This window comes from Plectropomus leopardus, chromosome 16 (assembly GCF_026936395.1).
Source record: "Plectropomus leopardus strain MGB_pleo_1.0 chromosome 16, ASM2693639v1, whole genome shotgun sequence".
Classification (NCBI taxonomy): Eukaryota; Metazoa; Chordata; class Actinopteri; order Perciformes; family Serranidae; genus Plectropomus; species Plectropomus leopardus.
Genome location: NC_142191.1, coordinates 16,925,812 through 16,933,541, shown reverse-complemented (window position 1 = coordinate 16,933,541; position 7,730 = coordinate 16,925,812).

Genomic DNA, 7,730 nt, shown 5'->3' with positions numbered 1-7,730 from the left:
AGGAGGATGATTTTCATCCTTCACCTATCTGAACAGGTTCCCAATTCACAGTTTGTGGAAGTGCCTTAATACATAAAACATGAAGCTCTTCTCTCACTGAACAACATGACCCTGACTCAGACCTGCAGAATGTAGTTTTCTCACTGTAAATAAACATCAGCATTTTCAGGATTTCCAGGGAAACAACTTAGAATTTATTGAGTTTACAACTTTAAAGCAAAACTTTTGGGTTTTGTGCTCTAGTTTCTGTCTACGCTGTATTGGACTGAAATCGATAAATTACATACGAAATCATAAATTGCACTTTTCATCCTTAAAAGCAGACAGTAATTTGACAGCACTGATTTACTGATACACATTCCCCTCATAGCCCTGGTTTCATTTCTGTTTTGACACATTTGTATGCAGAAATGAAAGTGACATTACATAAATCTTCTTTTAGTTACGCTTTATTGTACATTCGATCAATAGGAACATTTTCTCTGGTGCCTAGGAACGATCTAAATCAGACTTATTGCCTCCTAATGACCACACGGGAGCTGTTGTCTTAGTCTCTGCTCTGTGGCTACATTTTGCACCCTGTCTGTTATATGACAAGACGATTGCTCTGTCCAAGAGCGCTTTCTCTGTTTACATATTCAGGTAAATACACTGTCGCTGTCCATTACACAGAGAGACTGTTGTTCTGCTCTCTGGGCTCTTATTTGAATTGAGCTGACAACTCCAATATTATCCGTATCTGGGCTCCAACATAAACAACAGTGCTCATTCTCCACAGCCATGAGGATTTGTGTTTGTAACAGTGTATGGATTTTAGAAACACGTTATGCAATGCACTGTTAATGTCATGAGGATGAAGTGGTCTGCACAATCTGTACACCATCTACCTTACTGATGCATGCATGATAAAGTTCCCTGAATAATAATATGTGGCAGTGGGTCGGTTGGTACATGCACAGCAAGCACAGAATATTGCAATACTGCAATGGGATGGCCTCTAGCTCACCAGGTAGAGTGTGCACCCCATACGCCTGAGGCTCCTGCAGTAGCCTGGGTTCGGGTCCAGCCTGTGGCCCTTTGCATGTTGTTCCCCCTCTGTCTCCCACCTTTCTTGTCACTCTACAGCTGCCCTGTATAAATAAAGGGAAATGCCCCCCCCAAAAACTTTAAAAAATAAAATAAAATAAAAAAAATTCTGCAATAAATGTATGAGATCATTCTTCCTCCAGAATATATGACATTATGGGGGAAATAGGGTCATCTCTTTTCATGCGTTTCAGTAGAATGTCGTCTGCACTTTATTGACGTTAGTACAAAATTACATTAGGAACTAAAGAATTGATTAAACGAATCAAGACAATGTAAATCAATAGTCTCCTGAGAACAGTGAAGACATTAGTTGCAGATTCAGGCTATCTTAAGAAAATGCCCCAAATTAACTGATTAATCACTTTGGCAAGATCCCCCAAAAATAATTTTATGGATCATTAGACCAGAACAGAAGCACAGGATTCTTTTAAATTACTTTGTTGTTTTCTGTTATCTTATATCTAAAGATAAAATCTACTCATATAAAAGCAGGAACAAGTAGTTTTAAAAGTGCACAGCAGGCACATGCAGAGGGGGAAGCTGGGGGGCACCTACCCCTTTGTCCATGCTTTTTTTTGGGAAGGCCTTCCCGTGGCTCTTATCAAGAGGGACATTTAACAATTAATAATTTATAAATAACATGACCTGGCTGCCGGCCAAATGTTTGATGACCCTGATGACTACCCTACAAAGATTCATGTGTTTTTTCTGCAGATACATTATTTATTTCCTCATATTAGAAATTTAATTTTAAAAACATCTTGAATAGGTCATCTGAAATATGAAAATGATTCTTGTACAGGATGACCCTGACTATGTCCATGTCAAAATGCATGTGGTATCACTGTACAGTTTTTGAAAATATCAAAGGGAAATATAGATCAAATTAACAGTCACAATTTGCTCATTTTTTTTTCATAATTCCCCTCTTATTACATTGTGTGGGTTGAAATGACAGTAATATGATTTAGTTAGTTATAAAGTACCATGTTACATCCTGGTTGAATATGAGTTGCTATAATTCAAAAAGTTTTGCTGTAAACTATGTTTGTTTTTTAAAATACTGTACCATGTGCCCCCTTTTTAAACTTTGAGCACCTGTCCCTCTAAAGTTCTCTGCACGGCCCTGGTGCACAAATATGAGCAGAATTAGAAGGAACACACTTCACATGAGACAAGATACTTTCCCATCTACAAATAAGATTTATAGTGGCATCAATCATGCTGGAAGAAATAAAATTCACAAATCAATTATACCCAAGGTCATCTTTGGGTAATCAAAGCAATCACCCAGGCACATTAAGACTCAGCAACACAGCGGCCATTTAGTCACTGAATTATTCCCTCCGAGCTCTGTTAAGTGCTTTTAGTATCAACGTCGACTTCAATTTTAATGTTAAATCAACAACGCACAGCAAACAATGCTTGTAACTGATGACGATACACTGAAACCTGATATGGTATATAAGAGACTCTGAGAGCTTGCTGTGTTATAACAGAGGAGGAATTCAACAGCAAATTAGTCAGAGAGACAGAGAAACCACATTCCACATTGTTAGTGTGATTTCTAGATTATCTAAATAGTGCCACATTAATCAGGCCCGCTAGGTTTTTCCCACAGAATTCACACTTTTGTTTCTATTGTTATTGCATCATAAACAATGGTGGAGTGTAACTTAGTACATTTACTTAAGTACTGTACTTAATTACAACTTTGAGACACTTGTACTTACCTTAGGTTTTTCCACTTTATGCTACTTTATACTTCTATTCCATTCTATTATAAGTAAATAACACTACACTTCAGCTCGAGTTACTACTTCTTTTGCAGATTTAGGTTATTAATGCAGAATATAAATCAAGTGATACATTTTGATGTATTATTATATATTAACAGGGGTACAATTAATAGCCCAACAGGCTTATGTTTGGGACAAGCGTCTATATGAGACAGGATTTTAATTACTTTCATACAAAACTGTTGTTCACCAAAGATGGAAAATAAAATCTTTTTTTTAACCCCTTGAGACCATGGCAAATTTTCTTTTATTTATGTTTTCAAAAATATGGGGAAAAGGGAATGAGCAACAAAAGAGATGACCCAGAAGTCAGCAAAAAAAAATTCTCCTCTGAAAAATATCTCATTTAAACTACTAAGCAAGATATAAAGTAATCAATATTAGCCCCACCTATACCAGCTACGCTAATCCTCATGCTCCCCGCCAGTTAAAACTATTAGATCTGTCAGCACTGTTGCCGTTATTACTAATGCTAGTGCTGTTAGCACAGTTAACTGCTAGCTGCCAGCTCAGCCACCTCCATGTTGAGGGCCATGTGCAGACAACCTCTAAATCACTGAAAAAACTCTAAATAGCATTTTGTCGAGTTTTAATGCACCACTATTATCATCCAGTATTGTCATATACAGTATATGACTCTGAAATGAGCCATCCAGCTTAATTGGGTGCTTTTGCTTTTGGTATATATTTAAGTTGATAATATTTCAACGCTTCCTAATACTTTTGTGCTTTTACTTCTTCCATCAGTGACCATAAATAGTTGGATAGAGAGATAGATACCTGATGTACTCCATTTTTAAAGCACTTCAGTAAGGCCTGAGGGCATTGGTCATAACATCAACATCATTAATATTAACTTCACGAGATGGATGTTACCATCCATCTGTTTAATCACACACACCTAGACCTGCCAAAATCTCTCCTCAGTCATTTTTCCAGAGATGCAGCAGTAAAGACAAAATGCACAAGATCTCACTAAATCAAATTAGAGATAGATTAAACCATGTTGCATTAAACTAACTACATCTGAAATAGAACTCAATAAAGGTGCAGATTCTCAATGATTTTTAATTACAGACATTTATCGATGCTCTGAAAGGCTGCATGGACACAATTATGTAGCACAGGCATCACATGGTGCAGACAGTTAACATCTCAAGACCATAAAATCTGTAGTCAAGGTTTAAAAAAAAATGCAGTAACTTCCAGGCACAGTCCTAATGGGATTAATGGATGCATGAATGCTCTTTATCATTACAGGATGAAAGCAATGAAATCCTACATCTGTCTGCAGACTGTGTGCAGGTAAACTTCAGAGCACTGCTTTTGGATTTCCATCATGAAATGAGTACTGCAGCAGCTGAGGGTTATCAGGGTTTAATAGGTAGAAGTTTATTTATACAAAATTGATGTTATCTTTATGGACCATAACCGGCAACAATGTTATTATATGCTGCCTGACAGCCGAGTCGCACCTGCTGTGTCCGCATGATACACACATGGGTAGCGTCACTTGAGAACGTGTTAATTTTGATTACTTAATCACAGAAAAAATAACTCGTTAAATGAATTAATGCTAATTAATTCAACTGAATTAAACCATTTTTAATACTTTCACAGCAAAGATTGATGTACGCTATTAATTTAGATGAATTAATCACAGAGCATAGATAGATAGATGGATAGATAGATAAACAAACAAATATTAATCGAAGTACACTTTCGCTGTTTGTTGTATTCTGCCTATCAAGATTTTAAAATTAAAAAACAAAGAATTTGCCACATAAGAGTGGTGCTTTGCAGAACATGTTTTTCGTGTCTTTCACTGCCCCCCCATCCTCCCATCCTCTGATTCATTAGCAGGACTTGAGCCCTCCTGCACTCTTTTACTGCCTCCATTAAATCCTCGATTTCTCCATTGCAACTCTCCATGGCTAGCGAGTGCCTCCGTTCATCATCCCAGCTAAGAGCCGCAGCCATGTTCGCTACATTTCTCATCCTACCCACTTTATCGTTACTTAGGCGCAGCACAGCACAGCTCAGCACTCTGTCACTCTGTAACACATTAATGAAATGTAAATTCAATTTATATAATGCTCGTGAGCCTGTGATTAACACCAGGAGAGGGGCAGTATGTCTGAAACTCTTATAAAAAGTATGTCTTTCCTTGTACCTGCTGCAGAGGGGGTACATAAAATATATTAATTCATAAATACACACAGTTTTTTTACTTGAGTAAATAATGGATTTGGGCTGCGGCTAATGAAATACCCCATCAACATTAATTGAGGAGGAACAAATGTGCAGTTTGGAGTGCTTAGTGGTGGGAGACGAATCAAAGCTTAAAAGTTAAATGCTGCTGGTTGGTCTGTCATTACAAACTCTTTACAAACTTTAAATACCTGTGAAAGGCATCTCAATGCAGCACAAGAAAAGTGATGCAATATAAACAGAAGTTTCAAGGGGTTAAGTCAAATGTGCTTTTGTGAATTTTGAGCACTACAGTGTCTCCACACTGCGTGTATACTGGGGTGTTTTAGGTTCTGCAGCAACCTTGCAGTGTTTAGGCTGTAACCTCACGTAACCTGTCCGAGCAGGAATCGAATCTGCCTGCTAAGACAAATACCGCAGGTCCCAGAGGAGCGCATAATGCTGTGAGTGGTGAACTGGAGTCGTGTTAAGAGCAGAGGACTGAGGTCAGGGCGGGCTGTGTCGAAGTCTGAACCCCCCTCTGGGATGGATACACACGGGACACTGGATCATCTGCTTATCTCTGCTTCCTAATTGCTGAGAGTACGACTGTAATGGCGGACAATAGGCATGTCCAGAGAGGATGATTAAGATTCTTCAGTCTTCTCTTGTTCTTAAAGGGATAAGTCACGCTGCAGTGGCCAAGGTGAGGTGAAGGTGAGTTCGGCCCTGGCTGATAATTTTGTGTCTATATATATTTTGACTTTATCTTTGTCTGTGTGTATCACTCTACATTAAGGGAAGTGGGTCGATGTGCTTTACATCCAGGCCTCATGAGAGGCTAAGAAGTTGAATTTAAAGGTTAATGGAAAATGATTTAAAGTGGTTTCAGGATGCTGTAGTTAATGTGTATACTATGAACTGCAAAGTCCACAGTTTGATTTTGGCCAGGGATCTTTGTTGAAATCTACTCTTTCTTTAACAAATGCATAGTTTAGCCTATATGATCCCATGATCTTTGACACTTAACTTACTCTGCAGCTTAAATAGTTTGCTAGAAAAATTTCACCTCATTGTAAATTTCTCAGGAATTAACTCTCCTCTGCTGACTTCTGCTAGCTGGCTAGGTTGTCATTTTTAAATGTAAGCATCAATAAATATGGAGAAGATGGGCACCAGCTGATAGCATTCTTCTAGTCATTGTGGCATGAGATAATAAACTGTACAGCCTCCACCACCCAAATCAGTTTCCAGCAGATGTTAGAAACTTTAATATCCTTTGATTTACTAAAACGTGCCTGAATTCTGGACAGTGTCATTCAACCAGGTGACTATTTCCTATATGTCAATCCGACAGAAGAGAGGACCCTGGTGAGAGATGAAAAGAAAGCGTGTGCTTTATGGTACTGAGGCAACATGAGGTGCTGTCCTGTTCCTGCTCATGCTGCAGCACAAGGAGAATAAACACAGGATCACTGCTATACATGCAGAGGCAGCTGCAGAGCGGCACTGCCTGGGCTAAAGAGAAGCAACCATGCAGCTACCTTGTTAAGGTCAAACTACGATTATGCCCACTGTGATGCAAGAGATGGAGCCAATCAAAGTTCGGAGCATGTTTCAGACCACCACCAGCAACATCACTGAATCTTGCTGTGATTGATTTAATTTGTGAAACAACAGAAGCAACTGTGCCTATAACTGTGGTTAAATCATTAAACAAACAGATACCATGAATTACCAAAACTATTACAGGCGTCATAAACACATACTTCAGACAGTCTGCAAACTTCGTTAATAATAAAGCAATAGCTCAAAAATGTCAGAAGAGGCAAAAAGGACTTCATGTCAGTGCCCAAGTTGAAGGAGCTGATGGGATTGCATTCACTTGACTTATACCTTGTAAGATTTAATGTGACAAATAAATTATCGATTTATTGATTGACCTACTTTTAACTTTTTCTGGAGCTTTCAGGCACAACTTTTACAAAGTTAAAGAAACACAAAAAACAAATTAAATAAATAAATAGTGTGTGTTTTAACTGTTTAAGAAGCCACATCCAAGACAAATATCCATCAGTTAGTGATTTTAAGTTTTTCTGATTCTGAAATGAGGAGGAGTAGGTGCTCAGAGTAAAATTTTGCAGCTCATAATAGTCTTTGCTTTGTCTCTGATAAATAAACCTGCTTCTTACACAGAGATGACTAAACTCTGTTCTGTTTCTCCTCCTTAGGAGAAATAAGGCACAACAGAATCAGCAGCAGTTCTGTTTCTGTGCTCATTGGCTTCTCAGAGGTTTCTCAACATTTGAGAACAACTAAAATACACAGAACTGAGATTTGTTTTCTTTTGGATTTTACTGTTATATCAAGAGCAGATTATTTCAGACAAATAAAGATCATGCAGTGAAAGAGAAAAAAACATTATAAGATCTTAAATTATGATTGGGCTAAGATGAGAAGAAGGCTGTTTCTCATTAGCTGAATTTAGGCAGTATGAGAAAATGGTCAAAATCTTATATTGATGTTTTATTGAGCTCAGTTATGTCTAGGAGAAATAGGCTGGCTAAAGAAAAGATCTTATTTTGTATTTTCCTTGCCTCTGGGTGGCTTAAAGGACGACTTGTACATGGCTTGTTTACAATAAAAGTTAAT